We start from the raw sequence: 13,002 nt of genomic DNA, 5'->3' as shown, positions 1-13,002 counted from the left end.
CCTATATCTCCTAAACTCTCCAGGTCTGTATAGACTGATGAAATCACCTAAGGCTTAGGATTCAGAGCATTTATTCCTTAATCAGTGAGATTAACTCACTCAGCAGCATTCCACAGAATGAGTACTTTCTTCTAGAAAGAAATGGTATTGCACCTACTGCTTTCTAAGGGGTATTGCCCCACTGATTTTCCTGCATACTTAGAGCCTCCTTCTCCATTTTTTTCTTCCTACTGAAGCTTCTTCTAAGTTGTTATCAATCATAAAATTCTTTAGGGTTTTGACCTAGTGCTAATTCACTTCCTATACTCTATAACTAGATAGTTTATTGGCTTGTATTCTTCAGTTACCTCTTTGGCCTGCATGACTCACAAATTGTTATCTCTAGATCAGATATCTCCTCTGAAGGGTAGATCTAAATGCTCTAGATGGCTTAATTGAAATGACCCAAACCACATGAAAATCAACAGATTTAAACCAAATTCATAAGCGTCTCCCTTCAAACATAGTGACACATAAGATTGCCAACTGCAAGTGATATAATTTCTACTTAATTTCTTATCACCCCCTTAGCTCATCCTGTCACCATGTAAATCCTGGTCAGTAGACATCTGTTCTAGCTCCTGCACTGAGGCAAGAGAGATCTTTTAAAAATTGCAAATCTGATTAAATCACATCCTCACTTTATCCTGATCAATGATTTCCCTTGACTCACTAGAGAAATAAAATATTCAATAACTTTTACAAACTGATGATAGTTTGGTTCTATACCTTAAGCTTCATCTCACAATGATCTTTTAATCAATCTACTCCAGTCCCAGTGTCCCCTACCATACCACCTGCCTTTCTACTATGTCTTTTCCACGTGAAGAATACCTCTTTTCTTTCAGACAGGTCAAGCTGTAAATCCTGTTTTGCAACCCATAACTCATTGTTGAGTATGAGATTTGGGTACATGTAAGAAGGAATATGATTCCTTCTATAGTTGGCAATGTGAGAGTTTGTTAACTCACATAGATTGGCTCTGAGAATAAATTTGATGTAAATGCCAAAAGTAAAGTAAAAAAAATATAAAAACAAACCCCAAGAGAATACAATTTGTTCAGTAGTAACTCTACAGACAGAAATAAAATTCCTTTAAAATAAAAGCAAAGCAAGAAAACAGAAAAAAGAGTCATTTCTTCTATTTTCTAGTTACTTACAATAATTCTCAATCTTTCCATTCAAATGTCCTATATAAGGAAGTTTTGCCAGATATCTTTTATGAGATGTCATTAACACTCCTAATAACAATGACAATTTTACATGTCCATGGTAATTTTTCCTACTTCATGTTAGACTCCATCGAACTCACTGCAATTTTACCTTTTCTCACCTTCTTCACCAAAACCTGACAAAAACCTTGCCATCCAGCATTCAATGCATGCATTTATGTGGGTATGTGTTGTGTGTGTGTGTGTGTGTGTGTGTGTGTGTGTGTGTGTGTGTGTGTGTGACAGTTCTTGGGCTTGAACTTGGAGTTTGGGTGATATTCCTGACCTCTTTTTGTTCATGATTAAACACTCTACCACTTGAACCACAGTTCCATTTCTGGCTTTTTGGGAGTGGCTAATTGTAGATAAGAGTCTTATGGACTTTTCTGCCTGGGCTAGTTTTGAAACATGATCCTCAAATTCCAGTCTCCTGAATTAGCTAGAATTATGGGTATGAGGCACCAGTGCCATACTCAATGTATAGATTTTAGTATGAGGCTTAAACTGTCATAGTAATCGTACTGATAAAAACATTATCTGTATCTGAGTTTTGTTTAAAGGAGTTGTGAATTATTACATTTTCCTTAAGGAATCTTACCTTGAAAATAATTTGAAGCTAATTCCTAAAAATCCCCCCTTTCTTAGAAGATTTGTGCTCCTAAGTCTTGTGTTCCCTGCGCTCCTAGTAAAATGTTTATACTTAGCATTCAGAAGTATGCTTCATGAGTTAAATGTGTTACCTATTCATTTTCCTAATGGTAGTATTTGATCATAAATGTTGGTTGTCACTTTGGTCATCTAGTTAAGTTTCTAAATGTATTTGCTCTACAACATATCAACTTGATTAGAGATGATTTGCTGATCTGTTTTACTTTAGGTAAATAGATGTCTAGTGTTCCAAAAACATGCAATTGAATTGATTTGGCAGACTGCTAAAAGAATACTAAACACATGTTCTCCCACCCAAGGGTATCCAGTCTAAAGCCATATCATCAGCCAAATTGAATTCTCAGTGAAAAGCACAGGGGAAGCTGCTTCTATATCAGCTAGATTGGTGTTTAATGCAAAAATTACAAGGAGGTGAAGAATGAGAAAAGGTCAGTAAGAAGACGATATAAGCTTGGTGTGTGCAGTTGTAGAGGGCTTTCAGATTCCATGCATTTTTATTCCACTAGCTCATCATTCCCGATAATAGTTCTACAAGTATTACTTTTAACTCCATATCACAAATGAGGAAGTTGATGTTTGGGGATTATTAGCTGATGTTCAGGGACTATTTCTAAAGAAGTGGTACTCAGAGAACATTGTTGATATTTAATTCCCCAAAGTGTCACTTTCTAAAAGGGAGAATTTGGAGGCTAGAAGCAGGGCTCATAGGTATAAAGCCTGCCTTTAGTGTTGATGCTAATGGTAAGTACTGTGCTATTTAATTCTAACTCTTTCTACTCTTTCTCTGTCACATCACATTTGTAATTATTTTATCATATATTTGTATATATCATTTGAATGTAAAATGTCCAAAAACTTAGAGAAAATGACTGGCTTTCATGTTTGCCATTTGATATTAATTAAAAAGAGCCTACCCTTGATTGGCAGCTGAATGAATGAATGAATGAATGAATGAATGAATGAACAATGTCCAGAATCACCTATTCTAAAAGAATTTAATTTGGACTGGGAAGGTGGCTCAGTGGTAAAGCGCTTGCCTTGCATGCATGAGGCCCTGAGTTCAATTCCTAGTACCACATAAGCAAAAAGAAAACAGCCGGAAGTGGCGCTGTGGCTCAAGTGGTTGAGCACTAGCCTTGAGCTGAAGAGATCAGGGACAGTGCCCAGGCCCAGAGTTCAGGCCCCACTACTGGACCGAAAAAAGAAAAAAAAAATTTAATTCAAATAAATATCTGCGTTTCTGATCATTTTTTGTTATTTTTTTAATTGTGAAAATACCATACAGAGGGGTTACAATTACATGGGCAAGGTAATGAGTACATTTCTTATCAAGCATTGTTGCCGCCTCCTTTGTTTCCTCTTCCCATCCCTAAAGTTGTAAAGTTTGTTTTCTGACATAACGTCTTGTATATCTCATTGTTGCAATGGGTCCACCTGTATCCCTATTTAAACAATTTGTTTTTTTCCTTCCCCTCCACAAATTATACCAACATCAAATACAGTGAAGACAGGGGTTCTGACCGTTTTTTCTACCATGATTCGCTGTCTTTTCTGTTGTTGGTTATAGGGCTTGAACTTAGAGTCTGGACATGGTCCCTAAACTCTTTTGTTCAAGGCTAGAACTCTACCAGTTTTAGTCACAGCTCCACTTCTAGCTTTCAAATAGGTATTAGGAGATGAGAGTCTCACAGGACTTTTCTGTCTGAATTGACTTCAAACTGTGATCCTCAGATCTCACTTTCCTGAGTACCTAGGATTACAGACATGAATCACCAGTATCTAACAACATGCTTCTTAAAAAAGTATATTTCTAACTCAGTTATAGTGATGCCGATAGATCATGAAACAATTGCCATTAAAATAATTTACTACTCTTAGTTTCCAAGAGAAAAAGACAGTGGAGATTGAGTAATGTCATTGGAAGTTAGAAAAGGCTAGGGGAAAATATGGGTAATGGGCTCATTGTGGGTTTTGTGGGATAAAAAAGCAAAGCAGAGAAGACAGGACTGGGATTGGGTAGAATTTGCTTTCTAGTAGATATGGGGCTTGGAACTCTCCTAAGTTGTCTAATATGGTACTTGGGTGATTTGTGCAAGAAGTCACCCTACGTTTGGTAGCACTGAATCACTGTGTGTCCTGATATAATAGATTCATGTGCCAGTGACTCTTTCCTATAGTCCGAGCTACATGCAGAAATATGTCAGATGGTAATTTTTAGCCAGCCAGGGGAAAACCTTGGTGAATCCTGTATCTCCAAAAAAAAAAAAAACAACAAGAAACAAAACAAAACAAAAAACACAATTGGGTATGTCTGTTATCCCAGCTAGGTGGGAACTATAAATAAGGGTGTCAAAGTCCAGATCAGTTTGTGCAAAAAAAGCAAGAACTGTACTAGAAGTGTGGCTCAAGTGGTAGAGCACCTTCCAACAAGTGAAAGTCCCAGGGTTCAAACCCTAATGCTACTGAAAAGAATTGAAGTTGGTTAGGATGCAGCCTGCCAGTAACATGAAAAGTACACTTGAGAAGTTAAATCATTTATTTTATCTGGGAATTGGTTAGTTCTTTGAGGCAATTCTCATTAGAATCATAAAGCCCTCAATACCAAAATATCAGAATAAACACACATGATTATTATACCTTGTTAAAAGTTAAATGAAGAGAAACAGTTACATTTAAGTGTTACCCAGGAATGCAAGAAGTTAGCATTATCCATTTACTCAAAGATAGAGTTCTTCCAGATCTTTTCTTTTACTGTAGGTTAAGATTTCTAAACATAGGTGGGAAACATCTGTTTTCTTCTTCCTCTGACTAATTTATAACCCGATATCATATTATACCAGATTATGTCCTATTTTGGATAAACCTTGTATTTAAGTAGTAAATTACTATTAACCCTGTCCTAAATGGAGTAAGGTCAGACCAGGTTAGCATTTGGAATGTGTGGGTTAGGTACTAGTCGTAAGAAAGAATTGTGTTTATTCTAAAAGAGAAATAATCTGTTATATTTCATCCAAGATGGGACACTAAGTAACTGAAAAATGTATTGTATTTGAGAACAAATTGTTACTACCTATTTGTAGCAGTAGATTTTGTTGGTCTTTTGTTCATGACTTGTGTTCTCCTCAGTAAAAGCATGGTAACTAAGAAAAAAAATTGATAGTTCTCATGGTCAAAGAGGTGGCTAAGCTCTTGAAAGACTTACCCGATCTTGTTCTCTCTATCAGAAATAATTCTTACTCATTTATTTTCTCTAGTATTTAGGTGAAATACATGTACTTATAATATACAAAGGCATCTATCTGTGTGCATAGATGGATAAGGAAATCATGAAATGGTCCCGTTTGTATGTTATGATTGTTGCTTGAAATTTAGAGGCAGATAGACCACTGATTTGACCATTTCTGATACGTTGAAAAGTGCATTCCAGGTAGAAACTTGCAGGGAATTTTTGGCTGACATAATTAGAAATGTTTAAACACTCAACACAATGAAGTGCACAATGGAAAATCTGACAAATCTTTTACACTAATGGCAATGTGAGGCAGTGCTGAAGCTACCAAACAGGCAACAAATGCCATAATAAAAGCACAGTTTCTGGTAATTGTGAATAGAAAGCCTGCTCTCTGAAATTCTCTGCTCTCAGAGACTTATTTTTGTAACTGCATTCCTAACTTAAAGCAGAACCTGATGGAAACAGTTTTTACCTCTATTGTAATCTATCCATTTAGTTTTCAAATAGCCATTCTAGGTTGGCTTAAGGTTTGTAGTGGGATTGTTTTCACTGTAAAAGCAAAAGAAAAGTAACATAAAGAGCCCCTTGCAAGAGTTTAGGTTTCATAACTGAGTTAGATGGCAGATAATGAATCTTTGATTTACTTTCACAGATAGTGACCTAAAAAGTAAACCAAAGAATGGCTTCCTAGGATTGAAAAAAAAAAAAAAACAAAACCAGAAACAGGAGACATTTTGGTTTTGTTCCATATAAGCAAGCAAATATGTGAAAGGCAAAGGAATAACAAAGGTTCCATTCTCAGCATTGTTGATGTCTTAGTTGAGAGGAGGAGACCACACAGCCAGCAAAACCTTGCTTCTAAAATTGTATCATAGAAAAGGTTGGAAATATCTACTGCTGGTTTAATGCAACTTACCTACATGTATCCATTCATTTCAATCACCAATATTTCTTGAAAGATTATAATGTGACCTCTCCAGTTCTAATGTACACATCAGTTATAAAAGTAGGACTTACAATTTATTGGCATACATCTAGCATATCTATTTCCTTTGATATTTTCTTAATAGTTGTCTGTAAACTTGAATGATTTTATAATGATTTTATAATTTTGTTAATACTCATTGGTTGTGTCTTTTTTATTAGCTTCAGTTAGTGTGTATGATAGTGAGAGAAAGAGGGAGAGAGTAACAGAAAGAGGAAAAGCGAGATGGATGGGAAGAAGGGGGAAGGAGAAGAAGTAGAAGGAGAGAATAATTAGCATTTGGCTGAGACTGGTGAAGAGATGTAGGGATTTATTTTTACTGAAAAACGATCTCATTTATAGCTAATAAAGTAAAGAAAAAAATGCCCTATGAAGACAAAATGACAAAACAGAAGCTAAATAATGAAATGGTATTCGGATTTTATTTTCCTCCTTTCTGATCTGATATTCTTCACCCTACATCTTCATGATTCTCAAAATATGACTTCCATTGTGATCAAATATGAAGGTTTAAAAATTATGGGTTCGTTAGCTTAATAGTTTCCTATCCTGAAGATTTCATTTAATTGATCTAGAGTGTAACTTTGGAAAAGGAATTATAAAAGATCCCCTAGTAAATCTTCTAATTAGCCAAGGTTGAAATCTACTTCCCTGAAGCACTAACTCTCAGAACTTGATTTATGTAGCCTTAATATCACCTAGGAACCGACCAAGATTCTCAGGCCTGAAGATTCTCAGGTCTTAACTCACAGCTACAGAATCAAAATCTAGGGAAATGAATCTGTACTCTGTTATGCACCGAAACTAGTAGAGTTTGAAAGATGTGAATGTTTGCATAAAACTGGTAAGACTAAAAATAATAGTTTATAATGTGATCAGTTCTCCAAAAAGTCTTAACATTGCTCTCTACTCGGATCCCTTTGTGATGTATTTACTCCCTTTCATGGAATTGGATTATCCAGAAAATAACATAATAAATGTTATATATAGTTAATGCAGATGACCAGCATTTATTGCTAATGATATCACATGGATATAGCCAATGGATTTCTGGGTGAGAGGATGGACCTAGAGATGAAGTCAAGCTTAAAAATTTCTCACTGGAACAGATACTAGACTTGGAATAGAAGTTGAGTGAGCTCTTACTCCCTTCAAAGCAGGACTAAATATCCAGGTGATGGACCCCACAGAAAATGCAGCTGTCTCAGAGCCAGCTTTTGTGTTTGGCTTCTAGGTAACTTTCAATCTTTGCCAAACATATTGACCACCTGCAAAATATTTGATCAATCTGCAGATCCAGCTGCAGCCTCTCGGTGCTGTAAATCTGGCTCTCCTAAGAGATAATACAGGATAGTTGGCGGCACAACAGTCTGACCTGGGCCAAGTCAGAAGACTTGACTCAGGTTTGGTCAGGACAAATAACTTGTCTCTATTATCTCTAAAGCACATGTTTCAGTATTACCTTATTACAGCAGTGGAGAACTGCTTTGTTCATGTGAAACCAGGTCAGGATCCTGGGCAATTGACTCACATTTACTGGCTTAATGTACCATGATTTGCTTCCATTTTATACTTTCTAGCATCTGGCTGCATTTTGGAGTCCATATCCATGGAATTTGACAATACCTTCTTTTTACCCAGACTAGGTCAGATGTCTTCTCATTTACTTCATAGATTGTGGGATTAAAAATACAGGGAAATAAAGGGGTCTGGGATTCTTTAAATGAAAGAGCCATTGATGAGGTAAGGAAATACTCAAAAAATTATACTAAATTGGATCATGATATGCAGCACCAAGTTCAAGGAATCTGTAAGAGATCTGATCATCCTCACTTTCTGGAGATGCAAACATAGAGGAATAAGGCCCATCCAGGGATTTTAAACTGAGTAGATCTAGAACATAATCTCAACATTCTGATAATTTTCCCTAAAAGCTACATAACCTCAGCCCAACTACCATGTTGGGATTTACTGACCTGGAGCAGCCTCTTTGGAGGCCAAATGCTTCAGCATGAACTTTTTAATTTTCTTTTATGCTTTATCGTTTTTTTCAGGGTTCTTTCTTTCTTTTCTTCTTTTATTTTTTTTCCGGTCTGAGTCTTGGGATGTAAACCAGACTGTCCTTGAACTCACAGCCTCCTGCCTCATCCTGTCAAGTCCCAGGAGAGAAAGGTGATGTCAACCTTTTAAGCTAATTTCTCTAACAGTCTCTAAAATAGGTAAGACTTTTGACTAAATTCAAGTTTATATGGAGATTATTTAATATTTGGACTCTTTAATTGTATCAGCCACTAGCTAGCTACAATGACTTGATTTGAAAGTTAACACTTATTTAAAATCCGATTGATTCATTGTAAAAGAAGAGCAATGAAATTCATAGGATCATTGTAAGGATGAAATAAGGACCACAAAATATTTCTAAAATAATAAAACATATTTAATGTAATAGTAGTAAATAATGTGTATGTTGTGAGATAACTTTATATCCAGGCACCTATGGCTCATGCCTATAATTCTAGCTAGTTGAGAGGCTGAGATCTGAGGACTGAGGCCCAAAGCCAGACTAGACAGGACATTTTATGATGCTCTTATCCCCAAGTAATCACATAAAAAGCCAGAAATGGAGCTGTGGTTCAAGTGGTAGAGTGATAACCTTGAGCAAGAAAACTTGGTACAGTGCCCAGGTCCTAAGTCCAAGCCCCAGGACCAGCACAAAGGGCAAAGAAAGAAGAGGAAGAGAGAGAAAGAAAAAGAGAGAGAGAGAAAGAGAGAGAGAGAGAAAAAGAGAGAGAAAGAAAGAAAGAAAGGAAGAAAGAAAAGACAGAAAGAAAGAAAAGACAGAAAGAAAGAAAGAAGAGATTAACATACATTTTAGTAATCTTAATGTAAGGCAATAATCAAAGCAAAGTTATATGAAATAAGAAATAAAAAACAATATTATTTTACTAAGATGAGGTAGTATATAAATATTGTGGGAGGGCTGGGAAGGTGGCTTAGTGGTAGAGCACTTGCCTTGCATTCATGAGGCCCTGGGTGCAATTCCTCAGCACCACATAAGCAAAAAGAAAAAAGCCGGAAGTGGCGCTGTGGCTCAAGTGGTAGAGTGCTAGCCTTGAGCTGAAGAGCTGAGGGACAGCGCCCAGGCCCAGAGTTCAGGCCCCACAACCGGACCCAAAAAAAAAAAAAAAAGAATATTGTGGGATTATTTATTACTTAAAATATTTGCATATTGAGCTATTATCATGTGCTAATCATACAATAAATTATCAAATAATGAAAAAAAACACATTTTGAACTTTTTTCTCAATTACCTAAGGAAGAACTGAAAAACTCTAAAGGTTAAATGAAGATTTCTGTTGAGTTTATACTTTTTAAATTTTATTGTAAAGATGCTGTACAGACGAATCACAGTTACATGCGTAAGGTAATACATATATTTCTTGTTGAGCAAAAGAGAAATTTCAAACTGCTTACCATGACATATGACGAACTTCATAATGTGAACTTTACTGTTTTTCAAATGTCACATGTCATAGAATTGGGCCTTGTTTTATTAATAGTGTTTTACCTTTTTAATGTGTGTTTGTCAGTACCAAGGTTTGAATTTAGGGGCTTGTGCTTTTGTTGAGCTTTTTTGCTCATAGTTGGCATTCTATTCTAAGAACCACATTTCCACTCTGGAATTTTGCCACTTGATTGTAGACAAAAATCTGTCTGATTTTTCTGGTCTGGGGTGGCTTTGAACCATAATTTTCAGATATCAGAATTCTGAGTAGTTAGGATTATAAGAATAGCCATTGGCACTGGCTGTGTACTTTTTATTTTCATTTGAGGGTATCTCTTCAGATATTTGAACAATTAGTTGTATAATTAGTTAAAATTGTTGAGCAATTAGTTCTATTACTGGAATGCAAATTCCCATAAACTTCCTCACAAGACAAAATGTTACAATCCTGTTTTTAGATCCTAGGTAAGAAATGTTTATATGAAATGTAAGTAAGTTTTGAGGATCCTTAAAATGATCTCCATAAAAATTTCCTGAAAATCAACTTGGGAAGCAAGTCAGAAACAGGCCATGTGCATCTGAGCATATAGCTCAAACCCAACCCTTTTCTCAGGCAGAAGTAATATTCCCATAATCTCTTAGTGATTTCACTTTCATAGAAAATATGTATTATTCAACACTGTCCATGTTTCTCTTTTAATCATATTTCTAAAGACACAATTCTCATGCCATCTGCGAAAATGTTTGTAGCAGTCTTTAACACAAAGTAGATCCTGAAAAAAAATGTGTGAGAAAGTAGGAGACCTTAACTTATAGACAAATACCCTCTGGTAATTTATGGTATGGGTTTTGCAATAGTCATATAGGTGTGCCAAGAACTGAGGCTGTAAAAACAAAGACTATTTGGAGGTAAACAGACCTCTTTTCAGATAGTTAAAGAAAAGTTGAAAACAAGGGACAAGCTAAGTTTGAGGTCACCACTAGGAGCTCTTTGGGCATGCAGTGAGAGAGGAAGAAGGCACTTGGAACAGGCGCTGTTGGCTTCCAGGTGTGCTTATAACACATTCAGATTATTGCATTGACAGTACCCTTGAGAGTTAACTAAACCAGGAGCAATTTCCAGATCTGGTGCTAGGAATCCCTAAGAGAAAAGTGTGGGCATTGATCCTGGAAAATGATGGATGGAAAATGCCAGTGGATGCTTCAAGTTTCTGGATTCAGAACAATAGAGAGCCTGTTCAGGGACTCAGAATCCCTGGAGGTTTCTTTCCACCAGAGGGTGTGTTGATAAAAAAGACATGTCAAAGGTTCTTTTTTTTTTCATGAGTGTCCCTGCTGGTCTGTTATTGCTCACTTACTATAGAGAAGTAAAGATTTATACTCATTGTAGTACCCCTTTCTGCTAGCCAAAACTTACCTGTAGTACATAGACATAAAAGCAAATTGACTGAAGATTCATTCATAGTCATTTTTTAAAAATAAACATTTATTAAGAATTCAATTTATTTTAGGTCATTATTTCTGTCTGATTGGTGTGTGGCAGTGAACAAGTTAGACATGAGTCCTGTCATTTTGAAACTTATATTCTCATGCTGTAGATAGATTTTATGAAAATCACTGTAATAAAATGAAATAAACTACCTTTTAATAAGGCAACTTTTGATAGGATAAACAGACAAAATACCTCTGGAGGAAAAAAGGTAACAACAGACTTTTAAGCTGAACTTGAATAATGAGACTTTATTAAATATGTAAAGACTTAGGGAGAATGTGTACCAAGAAGAGACGTTATTAACTTCAAAGTTCTGAGGCAGGAACAACTGCAGCTTATTTATATGACACAGAAGTGCCCAGTGGAGAACACGGTGGAAGGAACAACAGAACAGGGCTAACTGGAACTTTCTAGGTGGGAATAGAAATGTAAAATTTAATTTATGTCAATTGGGAACTTTGGGAGGATTTGTAAACAAGTCAGAATGTGAAATATGGATTTTAATGATTTTGGTATGTACCTGAAGAGTAACAATAAGAGCAAGTAAGAATAAGAGGCAAATGAAAATGAAATGGTACTAAAAGGGAAGATAGACACTTCACTATGGAAAGATTTGATATTCTAAGCTGAAGAAAGTGTAAGTGTTCAGTGGGCAGATAAAAAAAAGGAAAATGAGCTTTTAGACTTTGCAGAAATATCTAAGGAACAATACTCAGCATTTGGTTATCAAGATGGCTAATAAGAGTGAGAGGTAGAGTCAGACAAAAGAATTTAAGTTTAGGAAATTATGAAAGTACTCACAAATATTGAATCTTTGAAATGTGCGAGACAATGGGTTTGACCATTTACTTTGATTGATAATAAACCCACTGTGTTTACTGAGTACATTCATTCTGCTATTCCCTGACTATTTTCTATCTCTTCAAACATCAGATTTTTGACACAAACTTTATAACCTCACTCAAAACTGCTTCTCATCATAATCTCTCATAATTGCTTCATATATTAATGAGAAAATAAAAGCAAACAGAGCTAAAATTTCATATACACCTGCTGTCAGACCTGCTAGCTTACTTACAGTCGAACTTCTCATATAATTCTAACTTTTCCACTTGTGTCCTAGATTCCTTCTATTTTTCAAACTTGCTCCAGTAATTAATTACTATCCCAATTCAGCAACAATTATTGCTGCCATAGTCTATCATGTCCTTCATTATAAATACATGAGGTAATCTCTTTAATGAATGAACATAACAATACAATACTACCTCAGTCACTCATCTTTTTCTTTATCTCTTTGTTTTTATTTGTAACAAAATTGAAGAAAAAGGTCTCTAGTTTTTAAAACTCTATTTGCTCTGACAACTATTTGAATCAGGCTTTTATCAGCACTCCTCTGAAAGTATTTAAGATTATGAAGTATATCTTTGAGGTCACAACAAAGCCCATGATCCATTATTTTACTCAACTTTTCAAGAATATTTAATTGTACCTTGTTCTCTGATTTTTTTTTGTCTTGATGTCTTTTAACTTAAAGGGTTTTAGTAAAACCCTTACGTACCTGAACTCAGGCTCAGTGAAAATAGTATTACATAAAATTATCTTCAGCCAGGATCCACTCCTGTACTATTAACTCCAAAGTGGATAGAGATATGAAGGATCTTGATTCATTTCAAGCTCAGGAAAAAAAGTTTACAAAACCCTCATCTCAACAGAAAAAAGCTGGGTGTGGTCTATCATTCCAGCTATGACTAGAAACTTAAAATAGGAAGATAACAATCAGGCTGGCTAGGGCAGAAGGAAAGATCCTATCTTGGAAAGAAGAAGAGCCAAAAAGGACTGCAGGGGTGCCTATTGGTCTCTTCTATA

At 35.7% G+C, this 13,002-nt stretch overlaps 1 pseudogene; it reads left to right on the top strand.

The window, feature by feature from the left end:
• Positions 1-868: 868 nt before the first annotated feature.
• LOC122105722 lies at positions 869-969 on the top strand (annotated as a pseudogene).
• The last annotated feature ends 12,033 nt before the right edge of the window (positions 970-13,002 follow it).

The sequence above is a fragment of the Dipodomys spectabilis genome, unplaced genomic scaffold (genome assembly GCF_019054845.1).
Source record: "Dipodomys spectabilis isolate Male_0828 unplaced genomic scaffold, ASM1905484v1 ptg000032l, whole genome shotgun sequence".
NCBI lineage: Eukaryota > Metazoa > Chordata > Mammalia > Rodentia > Heteromyidae > Dipodomys > Dipodomys spectabilis.
This window is presented reverse-complemented; position numbering and strand designations above follow the sequence as displayed.